This window comes from Styela clava, chromosome 1 (genome assembly GCF_964204865.1).
Source record: "Styela clava chromosome 1, kaStyClav1.hap1.2, whole genome shotgun sequence".
NCBI lineage: Eukaryota > Metazoa > Chordata > Ascidiacea > Stolidobranchia > Styelidae > Styela > Styela clava.
Window position 1 is genome coordinate 131,212 of NC_135250.1, and position 19,987 is coordinate 151,198.

The window sequence follows — 19,987 nt, forward strand, 5'->3', positions numbered from 1 at the left end:
GATTTACAGTTTAAATAGGTAACAGAAGTTATTTAACAGCGGGATGAGAATGACGTGAATCGTCCGCGTCGATGGTGTAACGGTTAGCATTGTTGCCTTCCAAGCAATAGTTCCGGGTTCGACTCCCGGTCGACGCATGTCCCTTACCCTAGTTTACCTAAATTCTCGTTCAGTTTGCCTTGTTAGAGTAACTTTTCAAACTTACAGTTTAACTAATAAATACAAGTTATTAACAGCGGGATGAGAATGACATGAATCGTCCGCGTCGATGGTGTAACGGTTAGCATTGTTGCCTTCCAAGCAATAGTTCCGGGTTCGACTCCCGGTCGACGCATGTCTCTACCCTAGTTTACCTAAATTCTCGTTCAGTTTGCCATGTTAGAGTAACTTTTCAAACTTACAGATTAATTATTAAATACAAGTTATTTAACAGCGGGATGAGAATGACATGTTCGTCATCGTCGATGGTGTAACGGCTCGGCAATCTAAATTAGCAACACACGATATTTTACGGTGATTTCAGAGCGACATGCATCGTCCGCGTCGATGGTGTAACGGTTAGCATTGTTGCCTTCCAAGCAATAGTTCCGGGTTCGACTCCCGGTCGACGCATGTCCCTTACCCTAGTTTACCTAAATTCTCGTTCAGTTTGCCTTGTTAGAGTAACTTTTCAAACTTACAGTTTAACTAATAAATACAAGTTATTAACAGCGGGATGAGAATGACATGAATCGTCCGCGTCGATGGTGTAACGGTTAGCATTGTTGCCTTCCAAGCAATAGTTCCGGGTTCGACTCCCGGTCGACGCATGTCTCTACCCTAGTTTACCTAAATTCTCGTTCAGTTCCGGGTTCGACTCCCGGTCGACGCATGTCCCTTACCCTAGTTTACCTAAATTCTCGTTCAGTTTGCCTTGTTAGAGTAACTTTTCAAACTTACAGTTTAACTAATAAATACAAGTTATTAACAGCGGGATGAGAATGACATGAATCGTCCGCGTCGATGGTGTAACGGTTAGCATTGTTGCCTTCCAAGCAATAGTTCCGGGTTCGACTCCCGGTCGACGCATGTCTCTACCCTAGTTTACCTAAATTCTCGTTCAGTTTGCCATGTTAGAGTAACTTTTCAAACTTACAGATTAATTATTAAATACAAGTTATTTAACAGCGGGATGAGAATGACATGTTCGTCATCGTCGATGGTGTAACGGTTAGCATTGTTGCCTTCCAAGCAATAGTTCCGGGTTCGACTCCCGGTCGACGCATGTCTCTTACCCTAGTTTACTTAAATCCCAGTCCAGCTGCCTATTGCATTAACTTTTCAGATTTACAGTTATTAGCAATAGTTCCGGGTTCGACTCCCGGTCGTCGCATGTCTAATGTTATTGTTTACCTAAATTCTAGATTAGCTGTCTCATTGCAACAGCTCGGCAATCTAAATTAGCAACACACGATATTTTACGGTGATTTCAGAGCGACATGCATCGTCCGCGTCGATGGTGTAACGGTTAGCATTGTTGCCTTCCAAGCAATAGTTCCGGGTTCGACTCCCGGTCGACGCATGTCCCTTACCCTAGTTTACCTAAATTCTCGTTCAGTTTGCCTTGTTAGAGTAACTTTTCAAACTTACGGTTTAACTAATAAATACAAGTTATTAACAGCGGGATGAGAATGACATGAATCGTCCGCGTCGATGGTGTAACGGTTAGCATTGTTGCCTTCCAAGCAATAGTTCCGGGTTCGACTCCCGGTCGACGCATGTCTAATGTCATTGTTTACCTAAATTCTAGATTAGCTGTCTCATTGTACAGCTCGGCAATCTAAATTAGCAACACACGATATTTCACAGTGATTTCAGAGCGACATGCATCGTACGCGTCGATGGTGTAACGGTTAGCATTGTTGCCTTCCAAGCAATAGTAATCCAAGCATGTCTCTTACCCAAGTTTACCTAAACCCCAGTCCAGCTGTCTATTGCATTTACTTTTCAGACTTACAGTTTAAATAAGTAACAGAAGTTATTTCACAGAGGGATGAGCATGACGGGAATCGTCCGCGTCGATGGTGTAACGGTTAGCATTGTTGTCTTCCAAGCAATAGTTCCGGGTTCGACTCCCGGTCGACGCATGTCTCTACCCTAGTTTACCTAAATTCTCGTTCAGTTTGCCATGTTAGAGTAACTTTTCAAACTTACAGATTAATTATTAAATACAAGTTATTTAACAGCGGGATGAGAATGACATGAATCGTCATCGTCGATGGTGTAACGGTTAGCATTGTTGCCTTCCAAGCAATAGTTCCGGATTCGACTCCCGGTCGACGCATGTTATTGTTGTCTTGTCTAATGTTATTGTTTACCTAAATTCTAGATTAGCTGTCTCATTGCAACAGCTCGCCTATCTAAATTAGGAACACACGCTATTTTAGGGCGAGTTCAGAGCGACATACATTGTCCGCGTCGATGGTGTAACGGTTAGCATTGTTGCCTTCCAAGCAAGAGTTCCGGGTTCGACTCCCGGTCGACGTATGTCTCTTACCCTAGTCCACTTATCTCCCAGTCCAGCTGCCTATTGCATTAACTTTTCAGATTTACAGTTTAAATAAGTAACAGAAGTTATTTTACAGAGGGATAAGCATGACGGGAATCGTCCGCGTCGATGGTGTAACGGTTAGCATTGTTGCCTTCCAAGCAATACTTCCGGGTTCGACTCCCGGTTGACGCATGTCTCTTTCCTAAACTTCAGTTCAACGGCCTGATTGCTGTAGCTTTTCATATTTACAGTTTATATAAGTAACAGAAGGTATTTTACAGCAAGATGAGCAAGACTTGAATCATCCGCGTCGATGGTGTAACGGTTAGCATTGTTGTCTTCCAAGCAATAGTTCTGGGTTCGACTCCCGATCGACGCATGTCTAATGTCATTGTTTACCTAAATTCTAGATTAGCTGTCTCATTACAACACCTCGGCAATCTAAATTAGGAACACACGATATTTTAGAGCGAGTTCAGAGCTACATACATTGTCCGCGTCGATAGTGTAATGGTTAGCATTGTTGCCTTCCAAGCAATAGTTCCGGGTTCGACTCCCGGTCGACGCATGTCTCTTACCCTATTTTACCTAAATTCTCGTTAAGCTTGCCTTACTAGAGTGACTTTTCAAACTTACACTTTAATTATTAAATACAAGTTATTTAACAGCGGGATGAGAATGACATGAATCGTCTGTGTCGATGGTGTAACGGTTAGCATTGTTGCCTTCCAAGCAATAGTTCCGGGTTCGACTCCCGGTCGACGCATGTCTCTTACCCAAGTTTACCTAAACCCCAGTCCAGCTGCCTATTGCATTTACTTTTCAGACTTACAGTTTAAATAAGTAACAGAAGTTATTTCACAGAGGGATGAGCATGACGGGAATCATCCGCATCGATGGAGTAACGGTTAGCATTGTTGCCTTCCAAGCAATAGTTCCGACTCCCGGTCGACGCATGTCTTTCGTCATTGTTCACCTAATTTCTAGATTAGCTGTTTCATTGCAGCAGCTCGGCAATCTAAATTAGCAACACACGATATTTCACAGTGATTTCAGAGCGACATGCGTCGTCCGCGTCGATGGTGTAACGGTTAGCATTGTTGCCTTCCAAGCAATAGTTCCGACTCCCGGTCGACGCATGTCTTTCGTCATTGTTTACCTAAATTCTAGATTAGCTGTCTCAGTGCAGCAGCTCGGCAATCTAAATTAGCAACACACGATATTTCACAGTGATTTCAGAGCGACATGCATCGTCCGCGTCGATGGTGTAACGGTTAGCATTGTTGCCTTCCAAGCAATAGTTCCGGGTTCGACTCCCGGTCGACGCATGTCTCTTACCCTAGTTCACTTAAATCCCAGTCCAGCTGCCTATTGCATTAACTTTTCAGATTTACAGTTTAAATAAGTAACAGAAGTTATTTTACAGAGGGATGAGCACGACGGGAATCGTCCGCGTCGATGGTGTAACTGTTAGCATTGTTGCCTTCCAAGCAATAGTTCCGGGTTCGACTCCCGGTCGACGCATGTCTCTTACCCTAGTTCACTTAAATCCCAGTCCAGCTGCCTATTGCATTAACTTTTCAGATTTACAGTTTAAATAAGTAACAGAAGTTATTTTACAGAGGGATGAGCACGCCGGGAATCGTCCGCGTCGATGGTGTAACTGTTAGCATTGTTGCCTTCCAAGCAATAGTTCCGGGTTCGACTCCCGGTCGACGCATGTCTCCACCCTAGTTTACCTAAATTCTCGTTCAGTTTGCCTTGTTAGAGTGACTTTTCAAACTTACACTTTAATTATTAAATACAAGTTATTTAACAGCGGGATGAGAATGACATGAATCGTTCGCGTCGAAGGTAAAACGGTTAGCATTGTTGTCTTCCAAGCAATAGTTCCGGGTTCTACTCCCGGTCGACGCATGTCTCTTACCCTAATTTACCCAAATCCCAGTCCAGCTGCCTATTGCAGTAACTTTTTAGATTTACAGTTTAAATAGGTAACAGAAGTTATTTAACAGCGGGATGAGAATGACGTGAATCGTCCGCGTCGATGGTGTAACGGTTAGCATTGTTGCCTTCCAAGCAATAGTTCCGGGTTCGACTCCCGGTCGACGCATGTCTCTTACCCAAGTTTACCTAAACCCCAGTCCAGCTGCCTATTGCATTTACTTTTCAGACTTACAGTTTAAATAAGTAACAGAAGTTATTTCACAGAGGGATGAGCATGACGGGAATCATCCGCATCGATGGAGTAACGGTTAGCATTGTTGCCTTCCAAGCAATAGTTCCGACTCCCGGTCGACGCATGTCTTTCGTCATTGTTCACCTAATTTCTAGATTAGCTGTTTCATTGCAGCAGCTCGGCAATCTAAATTAGCAACACACGATATTTCACAGTGATTTCAGAGCGACATGCGTCGTCCGCGTCGATGGTGTAACGGTTAGCATTGTTGCCTTCCAAGCAATAGTTCCGACTCCCGGTCGACGCATGTCTTTCGTCATTGTTTACCTAAATTCTAGATTAGCTGTCTCAGTGCAGCAGCTCGGCAATCTAAATTAGCAACACACGATATTTCACAGTGATTTCAGAGCGACATGCATCGTCCGCGTCGATGGTGTAACGGTTAGCATTGTTGCCTTCCAAGCAATAGTTCCGGGTTCGACTCCCGGTCGACGCATGTCTCTTACCCTAGTTCACTTAAATCCCAGTCCAGCTGCCTATTGCATTAACTTTTCAGATTTACAGTTTAAATAAGTAACAGAAGTTATTTTACAGAGGGATGAGCACGACGGGAATCGTCCGCGTCGATGGTGTAACTGTTAGCATTGTTGCCTTCCAAGCAATAGTTCCGGGTTCGACTCCCGGTCGACGCATGTCTCTTACCCTAGTTCACTTAAATCCCAGTCCAGCTGCCTATTGCATTAACTTTTCAGATTTACAGTTTAAATAAGTAACAGAAGTTATTTTACAGAGGGATGAGCACGACGGGAATCGTCCGCGTCGATGGTGTAACTGTTAGCATTGTTGCCTTCCAAGCAATAGTTCCGGGTTCGACTCCCGGTCGACGCATGTCTCCACCCTAGTTTACCTAAATTCTCGTTCAGTTTGCCTTGTTAGAGTGACTTTTCAAACTTACACTTTAATTATTAAATACAAGTTATTTAACAGCGGGATGAGAATGACATGAATCGTTCGCGTCGAAGGTAAAACGGTTAGCATTGTTGTCTTCCAAGCAATAGTTCCAGGTTCTACTCCCGGTCGACGCATGTCTCTTACCCTAATTTACCCAAATCCCAGTCCAGCTGCCTATTGCAGTAACTTTTTAGATTTACAGTTTAAATAGGTAACAGAAGTTATTTAACAGCGGGATGAGAATGACGTGAATCGTCCGCGTCGATGGTGTAACGGTTAGCATTGTTGCCTTCCAAGCAATAGTTCCGGGTTCGACTCCCGGTAGACGCATGTCTAATGTTATTGTTTACCTAAATTCTAGATTAGCTGTCTCATTGTAGCAGCTTGCTTATCTAAATTAGGAACACACGATATTTTAGAGCGAGTTCAGAGCGACATACATTGTCCGCGTCGATGGTGTAACGGTTAGCATTGTTGCCTTCCAAGCAATAGTTCCGGGTTCGACTCCCGGTCGACGCATGTCTCTTACCCTAGTTTACTTAAATCCCAGTCCAGCTGCCTATTGCATTAACTTTTCAGATTTACAGTTTAAATAATTAACAGAAGTTATTTTACAGAGGGATGAGCATGACGGGAATCGTCCGCGTCGATGGTGTAACGGTTAGCATTGTTGCCTTCCAAGCAATAGTTCCGGGTTCGACTCCCGGTAGACGCATGTCTAATGTTATTGTTTCCCTAAATCTAGATTAGCTGTCTCGTTGCAGCTGCTCGTCTATCTAAATTAGGAACACACGATATTTTAGAGCGAGTTCAGAGCGACATACATTGTGCGCGTCGATGGTGTAACGGTTAGCATTGTTGCCTTCCAAGCAATAGTTCCGGGTTCGACTCCCGGTCGACGCATGTCTCTACCCTAGTTTACCTAAATTCTCGTTCAGTTTGCCATGTTAGAGTAACTTTTCAAACTTACAGATTAATTATTAAATACAAGTTATTTAACAGCGGGATGAGAATGACATGAATCGTCATCGTCGATGGTGTAACCGTTAGCATTGTTGCCTTCCAAGCAATAGTTCCGGGTTCGACTCCCGGTCGACGCATGTCTTTTATCCTAGTTTACCAAAATCCCAGTCCAGCTGGATATTGCAGTAACTTTTTAGATTTACAATTTAAATAAGTAACAGAAGGTATTTAACTGCGGGATGAGAATGACGTGAATCGTCCGCGACGATGGTGTAACGGTTAGCACTGTTGCCTTCCAAGCAATAGTTCCGGGTTCGACTCCCGGTCGACGCATGTCTAATGGCATTGTTTACCTAAATTCTAGATTAGCTGTCTCATTGCAACACCTCGGCAATCTAAATTAGGAACACACGATATTTCACAGTGATTTCAGAGCGACATGCATCGTCCGCGTCGATGGTGTAACGGTTAGCATTGTTGCCTTCCAAGCAATAGTTCCGGGTTCGACTCCCGGTCGACGCATGTCTCTACCCTATTTTACCTAAATTCTCGTTCAGTTTGCCTTGTTAGAAGTAAATTTTCAAACTTACAGTTTAATTATTAAATACAAGTTATTTAACAGCGGGATGAGAATGACATGAATCGTCCGCGTCGATGGTGTAACGGTTAGCATTGTTGCCTTCCAAGCAATAGTTCCGGGTTCGACTCCCGGTCGACGCATGTCTCTTATCCTAGTTTACCAAAATCCCAGTCCAGCTGGATATTGCAGTAACTTTTTAGATTTACAATTTATATAAGTAACAGAAGTTATTTAACTGCGGGATGAGAATGACATGAATCGTCCGCGTCGATGGTGTAACGGTTAGCATTGTTGCCTTCCAAGCAATAGTTCCGGGTTCGACTCCCGGTCGACGCATGTCTCTACCCTATTTTACCTAAATTCTCGTTCAGTTTGCCTTGTTAGAAGTAAATTTTCAAACTTACAGTTTAATTATTAAATACAAGTTATTTAACAGCGGGATGAGAATGACATGAATCGTCCGCGTCGATGGTGTAACGGTTAGCATTGTTGCCTTCCAAGCATTAGTTCCGGATTCGACTCCCGGTCGACGCATGTCTAATGTTATTGTTTACCTAAATTCTAGATTAGCTGTCTCATTGCAGCAGCTCGGCAATCTAAATTAGCAATACATGATTATTCACAGTGATTTCAGAGCGACATGCATCGTCCGCGTCGATGGTGTAACGGTTAGCATTGTTGCCTTCCAAGCAATAGTTCCGGGTTCGACTCCCGGTCGACGCATGTCTAATGTTATTTTTTACCTAAATTCTAGATTAGCTGTCTCATTGTAGCAGCTTGCGTATCTAAATTAGGAACACACGATATTTCACAGTGATTTCAGACCGACATGCATCGTCCGCGTCGATGGTGTAACGGTTAGCATTGTTGCCTTCCAAGCAATAGTTACGGGTTCGACTCCCGGTCGACGCATGTCTAATGTCATTGTTTACCTAAATTCTAGATTAGCTGTCTCATTGTAGCAGCTTGCGTATCTAAATTAGGAACACACGATATTTTAGAGCGAGTTCAGAGCGACATACATTGTCCGCGTCGATGGTGTAACGGTTAGCATTGTTGCCTTCCAAGCAATAGTTCCGGGTTCGACTCCCGGTCGACGCATGTCTCTTACCCTAGTTTACTTAAATCCCAGTCCAGCTGCCTATTGCATTAACTTTTCAGATTTACAGTTTAAATAAGTAACAGAAGTTATTTTACAGAGGGATGAGCATGACGGGAATCGTCCCCGTCGATGGTGTAACGGTTAGCATTGTTGCCTTCCAAGCAATAGTTCCGGGTTCGACTCCCGGTCGACGCATGTCTCTTACCCTAGTTTACCTAAATTCTCGTTCAGCTTGCCTTACTAGAGTGACTTTTCAAACTTACACTTTAATTATTAAATACAAGTTATTTAACAGCGGGATGAGAATGACATGAATCGTTCGCGTCGATGGTAAAACGGTTAGCATTGTTGTCTTCCAAGCAATAGTTCCGGGTTCTACTCCCGGTCGACGCATGTCTCTTACCCTAATTTACCCAAATCCCAGTCCAGCTGCCTATTGCAGTAATTTTTAGATTTACAGTTTAAATAGGTAACAGAAGTTATTTAACAGCGGGATGAGAATGACGTGAATCGTCCGCGTCGATGGTGTAACGGTTAGCATTGTTGCCTTCCAAGCAATAGTTCCGGGTTCGACCCTCGGTCGACGCATGTCTAATGTCATTGTTTACCTAAATTCTAGATTAGCTGGCTCATTGCAACAGCTCGGCAATCTAAATTAGCAACACACGATATTTTAGAGCGAGTTCAGAGCGACATACATTGTCCGCGTCGATGGTGTAACGGTTAGCATTGTTGCCTCCCAAGCAATAGTTCCGTGTTTGACTCCCGGTCGACGCATGTCTCTACCCTAGTTTACCTAAATTCTCGTTCAGTTTGCCTTGTTAGAGTAACTTTTCAAACTTACAGTTTAATTATTAAATACAAGTTATTTAACTGCGGGATGAGAACGACATGCATCGTCTGCGTCGATGGTGTAACGCTTAGCATTGTTGCCTTCCAAGCAATAGTTCCGGGTTCAACTCCCGGTCGACGCATGTCTCTTACCCAAGTTTACCTAATCCCCAGTCCAGCTCCCTATTGCATCTACTTTTCAGACTTACAGTTTGAATAAGTAACAGAAGGTATTTCACAGAGGGATGAGCATGACGGGAATCATCCGCATCGATGGAGTAACGGTTAGCATTGTTGCCTTCCAAGCAATAGTTCCGATTCCCGGTCGACGCATGTCTTTCGTCATTGTTCACCTAATTTCTAGATTAGCTGTCTCATTGCAGCAGCTCGGCAATCTAAATTAGCAACACACGATATTTCACAGTGATTTCAGAGCGTCATGCATCGTCCGCGTCGATGGTGTAACGCTTAGCATTGTTGCCTTCCAAGCAATAGTTCCGGATTCGACTCCCGGTCGACGCATGTCTAATGTTATTGTTTAACTAAATTCTAGATTAGCTGTCTCATTCCAGCAGCTCGGCAATCTAAATTAGCAACATATGATATTTCACAGTGATTTCAGAGCGACATGCACCGTCCGCGTCGATGGTGTAACGGTTAGCATTGCTGCCTTCCAAGCAATAGTTCCGGGTTCGACTCCCGGTCGACGCATGTCTAATGTTATTTTTTACCTAAATTCTAGATTAGCTGTCTCATTGTAGCAGCTTGCGTATCTAAATTAGGAACACACGATATTTCACAGTGATTTCAGAGCGACATGCATCGTCCGCGTCGATGGTGTAACGGTTAGCATTGTTGCCTTCCAAGCAATAGTTCCGGGTTCGACTCCCGGTCGACGCATGTCTCTACCCTAGTTTACCTAAATTCTCGTTCAGTTTGCCATGTTAGAGTAACTTTTCAAACTTACAGATTAATTATTAAATACAAGTTATTTAACAGCGGGATGAGAATGACATGCATCGTCCGCGTCGATGGTGTAACGGTTAGCATTGTTGCCTTCCAAGCAATAGTTCCGGGTTCGACTCCCGGTCGACGCATGTCTCTACCCTATTTTACCTAAATTCTCGTTCAGTTTGCCTTGTTAGAAGTAAATTTTCAAACTTACAGTTTAATTATTAAATACAAGTTATTTAACAGCGGGATGAGAATGACATGAATCGTACGCGTCGATGGTGTAACGGTTAGCATTGTTGCCTTCCAAGCAATAGTTCCGGATTCGACTCCCGGTCGACGCATGTCTAATGTTATTGTTTACCTAAATTCTAGATTAGCTGTCTCATTGCAGCAGCTCTGCAATCTAAATTAGCAATACATGATATTTCACAGTGATTTCAGAGCGACATGCATCGTCCGCGTCGATGGTGTAACGGTTAGCATTGTTGCCTTCCAAGCAATAGTTCCGGGTTCGACTCCCGGTCGACGCATGTCTAATGTTATTTTTTACTTAAATTCTAGATTAGCTGTCTCATTGTAGCAGCTTGCGTATCTAAATTAGGAACACACGATATTTCACAGTGATTTCAGACCGACATGCATCGTCCGCGTCGATGGTGTAACGGTTAGCATTGTTGCCTTCCAAGCAATAGTTCCGGATTCGACTCCCGGTCGACGCATGTCTAATGTTATTGTTTACCTAAATTCTAGATTAGCTGTCTCATTGCAACAGCTCGCCTATCTAAATTAGGAACACACGCTATTTTAGGGCGAGTTCAGAGCGACTTACATTGTCCGCGTCGATGGTGTAACGGTTAGCATTGTTGCCTTCCAAGCAATAGTTCCGGGTTCGACTCCCGGTCGACGCATGTCTCTTACCCTAGTTCACTTAAATCCCAGTCCAGCTGCCTATTGCATTAACTTTTCAGATTTACAGTTTAAATAAGTAACAGAAGTTATTTTACAGAGGGATGAGCATGACGGGAATCGTCCGCGTCGGTGGTGTAACGGTTAGCATTGTTGCCTTCCAAGCAATACTTCCGGGTTCGACTCCCGGTTGACGCATGTCTCTTTCCTAAACTTCAGTTCAACGGCCTGATTGCTGTAGCTTTTCATATTTACAGTTTATATAAGTAACAGAAGGTATTTTACAGCAAGATGAGCATCTCATCCCGCTGTTAAATAACTTCTGTTACCTATTTAAACTGTAAATCTAAAAATTACTGCAATAGGCAGCTGGACCGGGATTTGGGAAAATTAGGGTAAGAGACATGCGTCGACCGGGAGTAGAACCGGGTTCGACGTCGATGGTGTAACGGTTAGCATTGTTGTCTTCCAAGCAATAGTTCCGGGTTCGACTCCCGGTCGACCCATGTCTAATGTCATTGTTTACCTAAATTCTAGATTAGCTGTCTCATTGCAACAGCGCGTCTATCTAAATTAGGAACACACGATATTTCACAGAGGGATGAGTATGACGGGAATCATCCGCATCGATGGAGTAACGGTTAGCATTGTTGCCTTCCAAGCAATAGTTCCGGGTTCGACTCCCGGTCGACGCATGTCTCTTACCCAAGTTTACCTAAACCCCAGTCCAGCTGCCTATTGCATTTACTTTTCAGACTTACAGTTTAAATAAGTAACAGAAGTTATTTCACAGAGGGATGAGTATGACGGGAATCATCCGCATCGATGGAGTAACGGTTAGCATTGTTGCCTTCCAAGCAATAGTTCCGGGTTCGACTCCCGGTCGACGCATGTCTCTTACCCAAGTTTACCTAAACCCCAGTCCAGCTGCCTATTGCATTTACTTTTCAGACTTACAGTTTAAATAAGTAACAGAAGTTATTTCACAGAGGGATGAGTATGACGGGAATCATCCGCATCGATGGAGTAACGGTTAGCATTGTTGCCTTCCAAGCAATAGTTCCGACTCCCGGACGACGCATGTCTTTCGTCATTGTTCACCTAATTTCTAGATTAGCTGTCTCATTGCAGCAGCTCGCCAATCTAAATTAGCAACACACGATATTTCACAGTGATTTCAGAGCGACATGCATCGTCCGCGTTGATGGTGTAACGGTTAGCATTGTTGCCTTCTAAGCAATAGTTCCGGATTCGACTCCCGATCGACGCATGTCTAATGTTATTGTTTACCTAAATTCTAGATTAGCTGTCTCATTGCGACAGCTCGCCTATCTAAATTAGGAACACACGCTATTTTAGAGAGAGTTCAGAGCGACATATATTGTCCGCGTCGATGGTGTAACGGTTAGCATTGTTGCCTTCCAAGCAATAGTTCCGGCTTCGACCCTCGGTCGACGCATGTCTAATGTCATTGTTTACCTAAATTCTAGATTAGCTGTCTCATTGCAACAGCTCGGCAATCTAAATTAGCAACACACGATATTTTAGAGCGAGTTCAGAGCGACATACTTTGTCCGCGTCGATGGTGTAACGGTTAGCATTGTTGCCTCCCAAGCAATAGTTCCGTGTTTGACTCCCGGTCGACGCATGTCTCTACCCTAGTTTACCTAAATTCTCGTTCAGTTTACCTTGTTAGAGTAACTTTTCAAACTTACAGTTTAATTATTAAATACAAGTTATTTAACTGCGGGATGAGAACGACATGCATCGTCTGCGTCGATGGTGTAACGGTTAGCATTGTTGCCTTCCAAGCAATAGTTCCGGGTTCGACTCCCGGTCGACGCATGTCTCTTACCCAAGTTTACATAATCCCCAGTCCAGCTCCCTATTGCATTTACAGTTTGAATAAGTAACAGAAGGTATTTCACAGAGGGATGAGCATGACGGGAATCATCCGCATCGATGGAGTAACGGTTAGCATTGTTGCTTTCCAAGCAAAAGTTCCGATTCCCGGTCGACGCATGTCTTTCGTCATTGTTCACCTAATTTCTAGATTAGCTGTCTCATTGCAGCAGCTCGGCAATCTAAATTAGCAACACACGATATTTCACAGCGATTTCAGAGCGTCATGCATCGTCCGCGTCGATGGTGTAACGGTTAGCATTGTTGCCTTCCAAGCAATAGTTCCGGATTCGACTCCCGGTCGACGCATGTCTAAGGTTATTGTTTAACTAAATTCTAGATTAGCTGTCTCATTGCAGCAGCTCGGCAATCTAAATTAGCAACATATGATATTTCACAGTGATTTCAGAGCGACATGCATCGTCCGCGTCGATGGTGTAACGGTTAGCATTGCTGCCTTCCAAGCAATAGTTCCGGGTTCGACTCCCGGTCGACGCATGTCTAATGTTATTTTTTACCTAAATTCTAGATTAGCTGTCTCATTGCAACAGCTCGGCAATCTAAATTAGCAACACACGATATTTCACAGTGATTTCAGAGTGACATGCATCGTCCGCGTCGATGGTGTAACGGTTAGCATTGTTGCATTCCAAGCAATAGTTCCGGGTTCTACTCCCGGTCGACGCATGTCTCTTACCCTAATTTACCCAAATCCCAGTCCAGCTGCCTATTGCAGTAACTTTTTAGATTTACAGTTTAAATAGGTAACAGAAGTTATTTAACAGCGGGATGAGAATGACGTGAATCGTCCGCGTCGATGGTGTAACGGTTAGCATTGTTGCCTTCCAAGCAATAGTTCCGGGTTCGACTCCCGGTCGACGCATGTCTCTTACCCAAGTTTACCTAAACCCCAGTCCAGCTGCCTATTGCATTTACTTTTCAGACTTACAGTTTAAATAAGTAACAGAAGTTATTTCACAGAGGGATGAGCATGACGGGAATCATCCGCATCGATGGAGTAACGGTTAGCATTGTTGCCTTCCAAGCAATAGTTCCGACTCCCGGTCGACGCATGTCTTTCGTCATTGTTCACCTAATTTCTAGATTAGCTGTTTCATTGCAGCAGCTCGGCAATCTAAATTAGCAACACACGATATTTCACAGTGATTTCAGAGCGACATGCGTCGTCCGCGTCGATGGTGTAACGGTTAGCATTGTTGCCTTCCAAGCAATAGTTCCGACTCCCGGTCGACGCATGTCTTTCGTCATTGTTTACCTAAATTCTAGATTAGCTGTCTCAGTGCAGCAGCTCGGCAATCTAAATTAGCAACACACGATATTTCACAGTGATTTCAGAGCGACATGCATCGTCCGCGTCGATGGTGTAACGGTTAGCATTGTTGCCTTCCAAGCAATAGTTCCGGGTTCGACTCCCGGTCGACGCATGTCTCTTACCCTAGTTCGCTTAAATCCCAGTCCAGCTGCCTATTGCATTAACTTTTCAGATTTACAGTTTAAATAAGTAACAGAAGTTATTTTACAGAGGGATGAGCACGACGGGAATCGTCCGCGTCGATGGTGTAACTGTTAGCATTGTTGCCTTCCAAGCAATAGTTCCGGGTTCGACTCCCGGTCGACGCATGTCTCTTACCCTAGTTCACTTAAATCCCAGTCCAGCTGCCTATTGCATTAACTTTTCAGATTTACAGTTTAAATAAGTAACAGAAGTTATTTTACAGAGGGATGAGCACGACGGGAATCGTCCGCGTCGATGGTGTAACTGTTAGCATTGTTGCCTTCCAAGCAATAGTTCCGGGTTCGACTCCCGGTCGACGCATGTCTCCACCCTAGTTTACCTAAATTCTCGTTCAGTTTGCCTTGTTAGAGTGACTTTTCAAACTTACACTTTAATTATTAAATACAAGTTATTTAACAGCGGGATGAGAATGACATGAATCGTTCGCGTCGAAGGTAAAACGGTTAGCATTGTTGTCTTCCAAGCAATAGTTCCGGGTTCTACTCCCGGTCGACGCATGTCTCTTACCCTAATTTACCCAAATCCCAGTCCAGCTGCCTATTGCAGTAACTTTTTAGATTTACAGTTTAAATAGGTAACAGAAGTTATTTAACAGCGGGATGAGAATGACGTGAATCGTCCGCGTCGATGGTGTAACGGTTAGCATTGTTGCCTTCCAAGCAATAGTTCCGGGTTCGACTCCCGGTAGACGCATGTCTAATGTTATTGTTTACCTAAATTCTAGATTAGCTGTCTCATTGTAGCAGCTTGCTTATCTAAATTAGGAACACACGATATTTTAGAGCGAGTTCAGAGCGACATACATTGTCCGCGTCGATGGTGTAACGGTTAGCATTGTTGCCTTCCAAGCAATAGTTCCGGGTTCGACTCCCGGTCGACGCATGTCTCTTACCCTAGTTTACTTAAATCCCAGTCCAGCTGCCTATTGCATTAACTTTTCAGATTTACAGTTTAAATAATTAACAGAAGTTATTTTACAGAGGGATGAGCATGACGGGAATCGTCCGCGTCGATGGTGTAACGGTTAGCATTGTTGCCTTCCAAGCAATAGTTCCGGGTTCGACTCCCGGTAGACGCATGTCTAATGTTATTGTTTCCCTAAATCTAGATTAGCTGTCTCGTTGCAGCTGCTCGTCTATCTAAATTAGGAACACACGATATTTTAGAGCGAGTTCAGAGCGACATACATTGTGCGCGTCGATGGTGTAACGGTTAGCATTGTTGCCTTCCAAGCAATAGTTCCGGGTTCGACTCCCGGTCGACGCATGTCTCTACCCTAGTTTACCTAAATTCTCGTTCAGTTTGCCATGTTAGAGTAACTTTTCAAACTTACAGATTAATTATTAAATACAAGTTATTTAACAGCGGGATGAGAATGACATGAATCGTCATCGTCGATGGTGTAACCGTTAGCATTGTTGCCTTCCAAGCAATAGTTCCGGGTTCGACTCCCGGTCGACGCATGTCTTTTATCCTAGTTTACCAAAATCCCAGTCCAGCTGGATATTGCAGTAACTTTTTAGATTTACAATTTAAATAAGTAACAGAAGGTATTTAACTGCGGGATGAGAATGACGTGAATCGTCCGCGACGATGGTGTAACGGTTAGCACTGTTGCCTTCCAAGCAATAGTTCCGGGTTCGACTCCCGGTCGACGCATGTCTAATGGCATTGTTTACCTAAATTCTAGATTAGCTGTCTCATTGCAACACCTCGGCAATCTAAATTAGGAACACACGATATTTCACAGTGATTTCAGAGCGACATGCATCGTCCGCGTCGATGGTGTAACGGTTAGCATTGTTGCCTTCCAAGCAATAGTTCCGGGTTCGACTCCCGGTCGACGCATGTCTCTACCCTATTTTACCTAAATTCTCGTTCAGTTTGCCTTGTTAGAAGTAAATTTTCAAACTTACAGTTTAATTATTAAATACAAGTTATTTAACAGCGGGATGAGAATGACATGAATCGTCCGCGTCGATGGTGTAACGGTTAGCATTGTTGCATTCCAAGCATTAGTTCCGGATTCGACTCCCGGTCGACGCATGTCTAATGTTATTGTTTACCTAAATTCTAGATTAGCTGTCTCATTGCAGCAGCTCGGCAATCTAAATTAGCAATACATGATATTTCACAGTGATTTCAGAGCGACATGCATCGTCCGCGTCGATGGTGTAACGGTTAGCATTGTTGCCTTCCAAGCAATTGTTCCGGTTTCGACTCCCGGTCGACGCATGTCTAATGCTATTTTTTACTTAAATTCTAGATTAGCCTTCTCATTGTAGCAGCTTGCGTATCTAAATTAGGAACACACGATATTTCACAGTGATTTCAGACCGACATGCATCGTCCGCGTCGATGGTGTAACGGTTAGCATTGTTGCCTTCCAAGCAATAGTTACGGGTTCGACTCCCGGTCGACGCATGTCTAATGTCATTGTTTACCTAAATTCTAGATTAGCTGTCTCATTGTAGCAGCTTGCGTATCTAAATTAGGAACACACGATATTTTAGAGCGAGTTCAGAGCGACATACATTGTCCGCGTCGATGGTGTAACGGTTAGCATTGTTGCCTTCCAAGCAATAGTTCCGGGTTCGACTCCCGGTCGACGCATGTCTCTTACCCTAGTTTACTTAAATCCCAGTCCAGCTGCCTATTGCATTAACTTTTCAGATTTACAGTTTAAATAAGTAACAGAAGTTATTTTACAGAGGGATGAGCATGACGGGAATCGTCCCCGTCGATGGTGTAACGGTTAGCATTGTTGCCTTCCAAGCAATAGTTCCGGGTTCGACTCCCGGTCGACGCATGTCTCTTACCCTAGTTTACCTAAATTCTCGTTCAGCTTGCCTTACTAGAGTGACTTTTCAAACTTACACTTTAATTATTAAATACAAGTTATTTAACAGCGGGATGAGAATGACATGAATCGTTCGCGTCGATGGTAAAACGGTTAGCATTGTTGTCTTCCAAGCAATAGTTCCGGGTTCTACTCCCGGTCGACGCATGTCTCTTACCCTAATTTACCCAAATCCCAGTCCAGCTGCCTATTGCAGTAATTTTTAGATTTACAGTTTAAATAGGTAACAGAAGTTATTTAACAGCGGGATGAGAATGACGTGAATCGTCCGCGTCGATGGTGTAACGGTTAGCATTGTTGCCTTCCAAGCAATAGTTCCGGGTTCGACCCTCGGTCGACGCATGTCTAATGTCATTGTTTACCTAAATTCTAGATTAGCTGGCTCATTGCAACAGCTCGGCAATCTAAATTAGCAACACACGATATTTTAGAGCGAGTTCAGAGCGACATACATTGTCCGCGTCGATGGTGTAACGGTTAGCATTGTTGCCTCCCAAGCAATAGTTCCGTGTTTGACTCCCGGTCGACGCATGTCTCTACCCTAGTTTACCTAAATTCTCGTTCAGTTTGCCTTGTTAGAGTAACTTTTCAAACTTACAGTTTAATTATTAAATACAAGTTATTTAACTGCGGGATGAGAACGACATGCATCGTCTGCGTCGATGGTGTAACGGTTAGCATTGTTGCCTTCCAAGCAATAGTTCCGGGTTCAACTCCCGGTCGACGCATGTCTCTTACCCAAGTTTACCTAATCCCCAGTCCAGCTCCCTATTGCATCTACTTTTCAGACTTACAGTTTGAATAAGTAACAGAAGGTATTTCACAGAGGGATGAGCATGACGGGAATCATCCGCATCGATGGAGTAACGGTTAGCATTGTTGCCTTCCAAGCAATAGTTCCGATTCCCGGTCGACGCATGTCTTTCGTCATTGTTCACCTAATTTCTAGATTAGCTGTCTCATTGCAGCAGCTCGGCAATCTAAATTAGCAACACACGATATTTCACAGTGATTTCAGAGCGTCATGCATCGTCCGCGTCGATGGTGTAACGCTTAGCATTGTTGCCTTCCAAGCAATAGTTCCGGATTCGACTCCCGGTCGACGCATGTCTAATGTTATTGTTTAACTAAATTCTAGATTAGCTGTCTCATTGCAGCAGCTCGGCAATCTAAATTAGCAACATATGATATTTCACAGTGATTTCAGAGCGACATGCATCGTCCGCGTCGATGGTGTAACGGTTAGCATTGCTGCCTTCCAAGCAATAGTTCCGGGTTCGACTCCCGGTCGACGCATGTCTAATGTTATTTTTTACCTAAATTCTAGATTAGCTGTCTCATTGTAGCAGCTTGCGTATCTAAATTAGGAACACACGATATTTCACAGTGATTTCAGAGCGGCATGCATCGTCCGCGTCGATGGTGTAACGGTTAGCATTGTTGCCTTCCAAGCAATAGTTCCGGGTTCGACTCCCGGTCGACGCATGTCTCTACCCTAGTTTACCTAAATTCTCGTTCAGTTTGCCATGTTAGAGTAACTTTTCAAACTTACAGATTAATTATTAAATACAAGTTATTTAACAGCGGGATGAGAATGACATGCATCGTCCGCGTCGATGGTGTAACGGTTAGCATTGTTGCCTTCCAAGCAATAGTTCCGGGTTCGACTCCCGGTCGACGCATGTCTCTACCCTATTTTACCTAAATTCTCGTTCAGTTTGCCTTGTTAGAAGTAAATTTTCAAACTTACAGTTTAATTATTAAATACAAGTTATTTAACAGCGGGATGAGAATGACATGAATCGTCCGCGTCGATGGTGTAACGGTTAGCATTGTTGCCTTCCAAGCAATAGTTCCGGGTTCGACTCCCGGTCGACGCATGTCTCTTATCCTAGTTTACCAAAATCCCAGTCCAGCTGGATATTGCAGTAACTTTTTAGATTTACAATTTAAATAAGTAACAGAAGGTATTTAACTGCGGGATGAGAATGACGTGAATCGTCCGCGACGATGGTGTAACGGTTAGCACTGTTGCCTTCCAAGCAATAGTTCCGGGTTCGACTCCCGGTCGACGCATGTCTAATGGCATTGTTTACCTAAATTCTAGATTAGCTGTCTCATTGCAACACCTCGGCAATCTAAATTAGGAACACACGATATTTCACAGTGATTTCAGAGCGACATGCATCGTCCGCGTCGATGGTGTAACGGTTAGCATTGTTGCCTTCCAAGCAATAGTTCCGGGTTCGACTCCCGGTCGACGCATGTCTCTACCCTATTTTACCTAAATTCTCGTTCAGTTTGCCTTGTTAGAAGTAAATTTTCAAACTTACAGTTTAATTATTAAATACAAGTTATTTAACAGCGGGATGAGAATGACATGAATCGTCCGCGTCGATGGTGTAACGGTTAGCATTGTTGCCTTCCAAGCAATAGTTCCGGGTTCGACTCCCGGTCGACGCATGTCTCTTATCCTAGTTTACCAAAATCCCAGTCCAGCTGGATATTGCAGTAACTTTTTAGATTTACAATTTATATAAGTAACAGAAGTTATTTAACTGCGGGATGAGAATGACATGAATCGTCCGCGTCGATGGTGTAACGGTTAGCATTGTTGCCTTCCAAGCAATAGTTCCGGGTTCGACTCCCGGTCGACGCATGTCTCTACCCTATTTTACCTAAATTCTCGTTC

General features: G+C 43.7%; 54 non-coding genes across 54 annotated transcripts; all 54 read left to right on the plus strand.

The window, feature by feature from the left end:
- The first annotated feature begins 65 nt into the window (after positions 1-65).
- On the plus strand, positions 66-137 carry Trnag-ucc (transfer RNA glycine (anticodon UCC)). The gene has a single exon. It is a non-coding gene; the product is annotated as a tRNA-Gly (tRNA).
- A 125-nt stretch (positions 138-262) lies between these two features.
- On the plus strand, positions 263-334 carry Trnag-ucc (transfer RNA glycine (anticodon UCC)). The gene has a single exon. It is a non-coding gene; the product is annotated as a tRNA-Gly (tRNA).
- Positions 335-540: 206 nt separating this feature from the next.
- Positions 541-612, plus strand: Trnag-ucc (transfer RNA glycine (anticodon UCC)). The gene has a single exon. It is a non-coding gene; the product is annotated as a tRNA-Gly (tRNA).
- A 125-nt stretch (positions 613-737) lies between these two features.
- Positions 738-809, plus strand: Trnag-ucc (transfer RNA glycine (anticodon UCC)). Its single transcript has one exon. It is a non-coding gene; the product is annotated as a tRNA-Gly (tRNA).
- A 187-nt stretch (positions 810-996) lies between these two features.
- On the plus strand, positions 997-1,068 carry Trnag-ucc (transfer RNA glycine (anticodon UCC)). Its single transcript has one exon. It is a non-coding gene; the product is annotated as a tRNA-Gly (tRNA).
- A 421-nt stretch (positions 1,069-1,489) lies between these two features.
- On the plus strand, positions 1,490-1,561 carry Trnag-ucc (transfer RNA glycine (anticodon UCC)). The gene has a single exon. It is a non-coding gene; the product is annotated as a tRNA-Gly (tRNA).
- A 125-nt stretch (positions 1,562-1,686) lies between these two features.
- On the plus strand, positions 1,687-1,758 carry Trnag-ucc (transfer RNA glycine (anticodon UCC)). Its single transcript has one exon. It is a non-coding gene; the product is annotated as a tRNA-Gly (tRNA).
- Positions 1,759-2,054: 296 nt separating this feature from the next.
- Positions 2,055-2,126, plus strand: Trnag-ucc (transfer RNA glycine (anticodon UCC)). The gene has a single exon. It is a non-coding gene; the product is annotated as a tRNA-Gly (tRNA).
- Positions 2,127-3,026: 900 nt separating this feature from the next.
- Trnag-ucc (transfer RNA glycine (anticodon UCC)) lies at positions 3,027-3,098 on the plus strand. The gene has a single exon. It is a non-coding gene; the product is annotated as a tRNA-Gly (tRNA).
- Positions 3,099-3,224: 126 nt separating this feature from the next.
- Trnag-ucc (transfer RNA glycine (anticodon UCC)) lies at positions 3,225-3,296 on the plus strand. Its single transcript has one exon. It is a non-coding gene; the product is annotated as a tRNA-Gly (tRNA).
- A 490-nt stretch (positions 3,297-3,786) lies between these two features.
- Trnag-ucc (transfer RNA glycine (anticodon UCC)) lies at positions 3,787-3,858 on the plus strand. Its single transcript has one exon. It is a non-coding gene; the product is annotated as a tRNA-Gly (tRNA).
- Positions 3,859-3,982: 124 nt separating this feature from the next.
- Trnag-ucc (transfer RNA glycine (anticodon UCC)) lies at positions 3,983-4,054 on the plus strand. Its single transcript has one exon. It is a non-coding gene; the product is annotated as a tRNA-Gly (tRNA).
- A 124-nt stretch (positions 4,055-4,178) lies between these two features.
- On the plus strand, positions 4,179-4,250 carry Trnag-ucc (transfer RNA glycine (anticodon UCC)). Its single transcript has one exon. It is a non-coding gene; the product is annotated as a tRNA-Gly (tRNA).
- Positions 4,251-4,571: 321 nt separating this feature from the next.
- Trnag-ucc (transfer RNA glycine (anticodon UCC)) lies at positions 4,572-4,643 on the plus strand. The gene has a single exon. It is a non-coding gene; the product is annotated as a tRNA-Gly (tRNA).
- A 490-nt stretch (positions 4,644-5,133) lies between these two features.
- Positions 5,134-5,205, plus strand: Trnag-ucc (transfer RNA glycine (anticodon UCC)). The gene has a single exon. It is a non-coding gene; the product is annotated as a tRNA-Gly (tRNA).
- Positions 5,206-5,329: 124 nt separating this feature from the next.
- Positions 5,330-5,401, plus strand: Trnag-ucc (transfer RNA glycine (anticodon UCC)). The gene has a single exon. It is a non-coding gene; the product is annotated as a tRNA-Gly (tRNA).
- Positions 5,402-5,525: 124 nt separating this feature from the next.
- On the plus strand, positions 5,526-5,597 carry Trnag-ucc (transfer RNA glycine (anticodon UCC)). The gene has a single exon. It is a non-coding gene; the product is annotated as a tRNA-Gly (tRNA).
- A 510-nt stretch (positions 5,598-6,107) lies between these two features.
- Positions 6,108-6,179, plus strand: Trnag-ucc (transfer RNA glycine (anticodon UCC)). The gene has a single exon. It is a non-coding gene; the product is annotated as a tRNA-Gly (tRNA).
- A 312-nt stretch (positions 6,180-6,491) lies between these two features.
- Trnag-ucc (transfer RNA glycine (anticodon UCC)) lies at positions 6,492-6,563 on the plus strand. Its single transcript has one exon. It is a non-coding gene; the product is annotated as a tRNA-Gly (tRNA).
- A 321-nt stretch (positions 6,564-6,884) lies between these two features.
- Trnag-ucc (transfer RNA glycine (anticodon UCC)) lies at positions 6,885-6,956 on the plus strand. The gene has a single exon. It is a non-coding gene; the product is annotated as a tRNA-Gly (tRNA).
- A 117-nt stretch (positions 6,957-7,073) lies between these two features.
- Trnag-ucc (transfer RNA glycine (anticodon UCC)) lies at positions 7,074-7,145 on the plus strand. Its single transcript has one exon. It is a non-coding gene; the product is annotated as a tRNA-Gly (tRNA).
- A 126-nt stretch (positions 7,146-7,271) lies between these two features.
- On the plus strand, positions 7,272-7,343 carry Trnag-ucc (transfer RNA glycine (anticodon UCC)). Its single transcript has one exon. It is a non-coding gene; the product is annotated as a tRNA-Gly (tRNA).
- Positions 7,344-7,467: 124 nt separating this feature from the next.
- Trnag-ucc (transfer RNA glycine (anticodon UCC)) lies at positions 7,468-7,539 on the plus strand. Its single transcript has one exon. It is a non-coding gene; the product is annotated as a tRNA-Gly (tRNA).
- Positions 7,540-7,854: 315 nt separating this feature from the next.
- Trnag-ucc (transfer RNA glycine (anticodon UCC)) lies at positions 7,855-7,926 on the plus strand. The gene has a single exon. It is a non-coding gene; the product is annotated as a tRNA-Gly (tRNA).
- A 117-nt stretch (positions 7,927-8,043) lies between these two features.
- Trnag-ucc (transfer RNA glycine (anticodon UCC)) lies at positions 8,044-8,115 on the plus strand. The gene has a single exon. It is a non-coding gene; the product is annotated as a tRNA-Gly (tRNA).
- A 117-nt stretch (positions 8,116-8,232) lies between these two features.
- Trnag-ucc (transfer RNA glycine (anticodon UCC)) lies at positions 8,233-8,304 on the plus strand. Its single transcript has one exon. It is a non-coding gene; the product is annotated as a tRNA-Gly (tRNA).
- Positions 8,305-8,821: 517 nt separating this feature from the next.
- Trnag-ucc (transfer RNA glycine (anticodon UCC)) lies at positions 8,822-8,893 on the plus strand. The gene has a single exon. It is a non-coding gene; the product is annotated as a tRNA-Gly (tRNA).
- Positions 8,894-9,775: 882 nt separating this feature from the next.
- Trnag-ucc (transfer RNA glycine (anticodon UCC)) lies at positions 9,776-9,847 on the plus strand. The gene has a single exon. It is a non-coding gene; the product is annotated as a tRNA-Gly (tRNA).
- A 117-nt stretch (positions 9,848-9,964) lies between these two features.
- Positions 9,965-10,036, plus strand: Trnag-ucc (transfer RNA glycine (anticodon UCC)). The gene has a single exon. It is a non-coding gene; the product is annotated as a tRNA-Gly (tRNA).
- Positions 10,037-10,161: 125 nt separating this feature from the next.
- On the plus strand, positions 10,162-10,233 carry Trnag-ucc (transfer RNA glycine (anticodon UCC)). Its single transcript has one exon. It is a non-coding gene; the product is annotated as a tRNA-Gly (tRNA).
- Positions 10,234-10,548: 315 nt separating this feature from the next.
- Trnag-ucc (transfer RNA glycine (anticodon UCC)) lies at positions 10,549-10,620 on the plus strand. Its single transcript has one exon. It is a non-coding gene; the product is annotated as a tRNA-Gly (tRNA).
- Positions 10,621-10,926: 306 nt separating this feature from the next.
- Trnag-ucc (transfer RNA glycine (anticodon UCC)) lies at positions 10,927-10,998 on the plus strand. The gene has a single exon. It is a non-coding gene; the product is annotated as a tRNA-Gly (tRNA).
- Positions 10,999-12,769: 1,771 nt separating this feature from the next.
- Trnag-ucc (transfer RNA glycine (anticodon UCC)) lies at positions 12,770-12,841 on the plus strand. Its single transcript has one exon. It is a non-coding gene; the product is annotated as a tRNA-Gly (tRNA).
- A 483-nt stretch (positions 12,842-13,324) lies between these two features.
- On the plus strand, positions 13,325-13,396 carry Trnag-ucc (transfer RNA glycine (anticodon UCC)). Its single transcript has one exon. It is a non-coding gene; the product is annotated as a tRNA-Gly (tRNA).
- Positions 13,397-13,709: 313 nt separating this feature from the next.
- On the plus strand, positions 13,710-13,781 carry Trnag-ucc (transfer RNA glycine (anticodon UCC)). Its single transcript has one exon. It is a non-coding gene; the product is annotated as a tRNA-Gly (tRNA).
- A 490-nt stretch (positions 13,782-14,271) lies between these two features.
- Positions 14,272-14,343, plus strand: Trnag-ucc (transfer RNA glycine (anticodon UCC)). The gene has a single exon. It is a non-coding gene; the product is annotated as a tRNA-Gly (tRNA).
- A 124-nt stretch (positions 14,344-14,467) lies between these two features.
- Positions 14,468-14,539, plus strand: Trnag-ucc (transfer RNA glycine (anticodon UCC)). The gene has a single exon. It is a non-coding gene; the product is annotated as a tRNA-Gly (tRNA).
- A 124-nt stretch (positions 14,540-14,663) lies between these two features.
- Positions 14,664-14,735, plus strand: Trnag-ucc (transfer RNA glycine (anticodon UCC)). Its single transcript has one exon. It is a non-coding gene; the product is annotated as a tRNA-Gly (tRNA).
- Positions 14,736-15,245: 510 nt separating this feature from the next.
- Positions 15,246-15,317, plus strand: Trnag-ucc (transfer RNA glycine (anticodon UCC)). The gene has a single exon. It is a non-coding gene; the product is annotated as a tRNA-Gly (tRNA).
- Positions 15,318-15,629: 312 nt separating this feature from the next.
- On the plus strand, positions 15,630-15,701 carry Trnag-ucc (transfer RNA glycine (anticodon UCC)). Its single transcript has one exon. It is a non-coding gene; the product is annotated as a tRNA-Gly (tRNA).
- Positions 15,702-16,022: 321 nt separating this feature from the next.
- Trnag-ucc (transfer RNA glycine (anticodon UCC)) lies at positions 16,023-16,094 on the plus strand. The gene has a single exon. It is a non-coding gene; the product is annotated as a tRNA-Gly (tRNA).
- Positions 16,095-16,211: 117 nt separating this feature from the next.
- Trnag-ucc (transfer RNA glycine (anticodon UCC)) lies at positions 16,212-16,283 on the plus strand. Its single transcript has one exon. It is a non-coding gene; the product is annotated as a tRNA-Gly (tRNA).
- A 504-nt stretch (positions 16,284-16,787) lies between these two features.
- Trnag-ucc (transfer RNA glycine (anticodon UCC)) lies at positions 16,788-16,859 on the plus strand. Its single transcript has one exon. It is a non-coding gene; the product is annotated as a tRNA-Gly (tRNA).
- Positions 16,860-16,976: 117 nt separating this feature from the next.
- On the plus strand, positions 16,977-17,048 carry Trnag-ucc (transfer RNA glycine (anticodon UCC)). Its single transcript has one exon. It is a non-coding gene; the product is annotated as a tRNA-Gly (tRNA).
- A 517-nt stretch (positions 17,049-17,565) lies between these two features.
- Positions 17,566-17,637, plus strand: Trnag-ucc (transfer RNA glycine (anticodon UCC)). The gene has a single exon. It is a non-coding gene; the product is annotated as a tRNA-Gly (tRNA).
- Positions 17,638-17,951: 314 nt separating this feature from the next.
- On the plus strand, positions 17,952-18,023 carry Trnag-ucc (transfer RNA glycine (anticodon UCC)). Its single transcript has one exon. It is a non-coding gene; the product is annotated as a tRNA-Gly (tRNA).
- Positions 18,024-18,519: 496 nt separating this feature from the next.
- Positions 18,520-18,591, plus strand: Trnag-ucc (transfer RNA glycine (anticodon UCC)). Its single transcript has one exon. It is a non-coding gene; the product is annotated as a tRNA-Gly (tRNA).
- Positions 18,592-18,708: 117 nt separating this feature from the next.
- Trnag-ucc (transfer RNA glycine (anticodon UCC)) lies at positions 18,709-18,780 on the plus strand. Its single transcript has one exon. It is a non-coding gene; the product is annotated as a tRNA-Gly (tRNA).
- Positions 18,781-18,905: 125 nt separating this feature from the next.
- On the plus strand, positions 18,906-18,977 carry Trnag-ucc (transfer RNA glycine (anticodon UCC)). The gene has a single exon. It is a non-coding gene; the product is annotated as a tRNA-Gly (tRNA).
- Positions 18,978-19,103: 126 nt separating this feature from the next.
- Trnag-ucc (transfer RNA glycine (anticodon UCC)) lies at positions 19,104-19,175 on the plus strand. Its single transcript has one exon. It is a non-coding gene; the product is annotated as a tRNA-Gly (tRNA).
- A 124-nt stretch (positions 19,176-19,299) lies between these two features.
- Trnag-ucc (transfer RNA glycine (anticodon UCC)) lies at positions 19,300-19,371 on the plus strand. The gene has a single exon. It is a non-coding gene; the product is annotated as a tRNA-Gly (tRNA).
- A 117-nt stretch (positions 19,372-19,488) lies between these two features.
- On the plus strand, positions 19,489-19,560 carry Trnag-ucc (transfer RNA glycine (anticodon UCC)). Its single transcript has one exon. It is a non-coding gene; the product is annotated as a tRNA-Gly (tRNA).
- A 126-nt stretch (positions 19,561-19,686) lies between these two features.
- Positions 19,687-19,758, plus strand: Trnag-ucc (transfer RNA glycine (anticodon UCC)). The gene has a single exon. It is a non-coding gene; the product is annotated as a tRNA-Gly (tRNA).
- A 124-nt stretch (positions 19,759-19,882) lies between these two features.
- On the plus strand, positions 19,883-19,954 carry Trnag-ucc (transfer RNA glycine (anticodon UCC)). The gene has a single exon. It is a non-coding gene; the product is annotated as a tRNA-Gly (tRNA).
- The last annotated feature ends 33 nt before the right edge of the window (positions 19,955-19,987 follow it).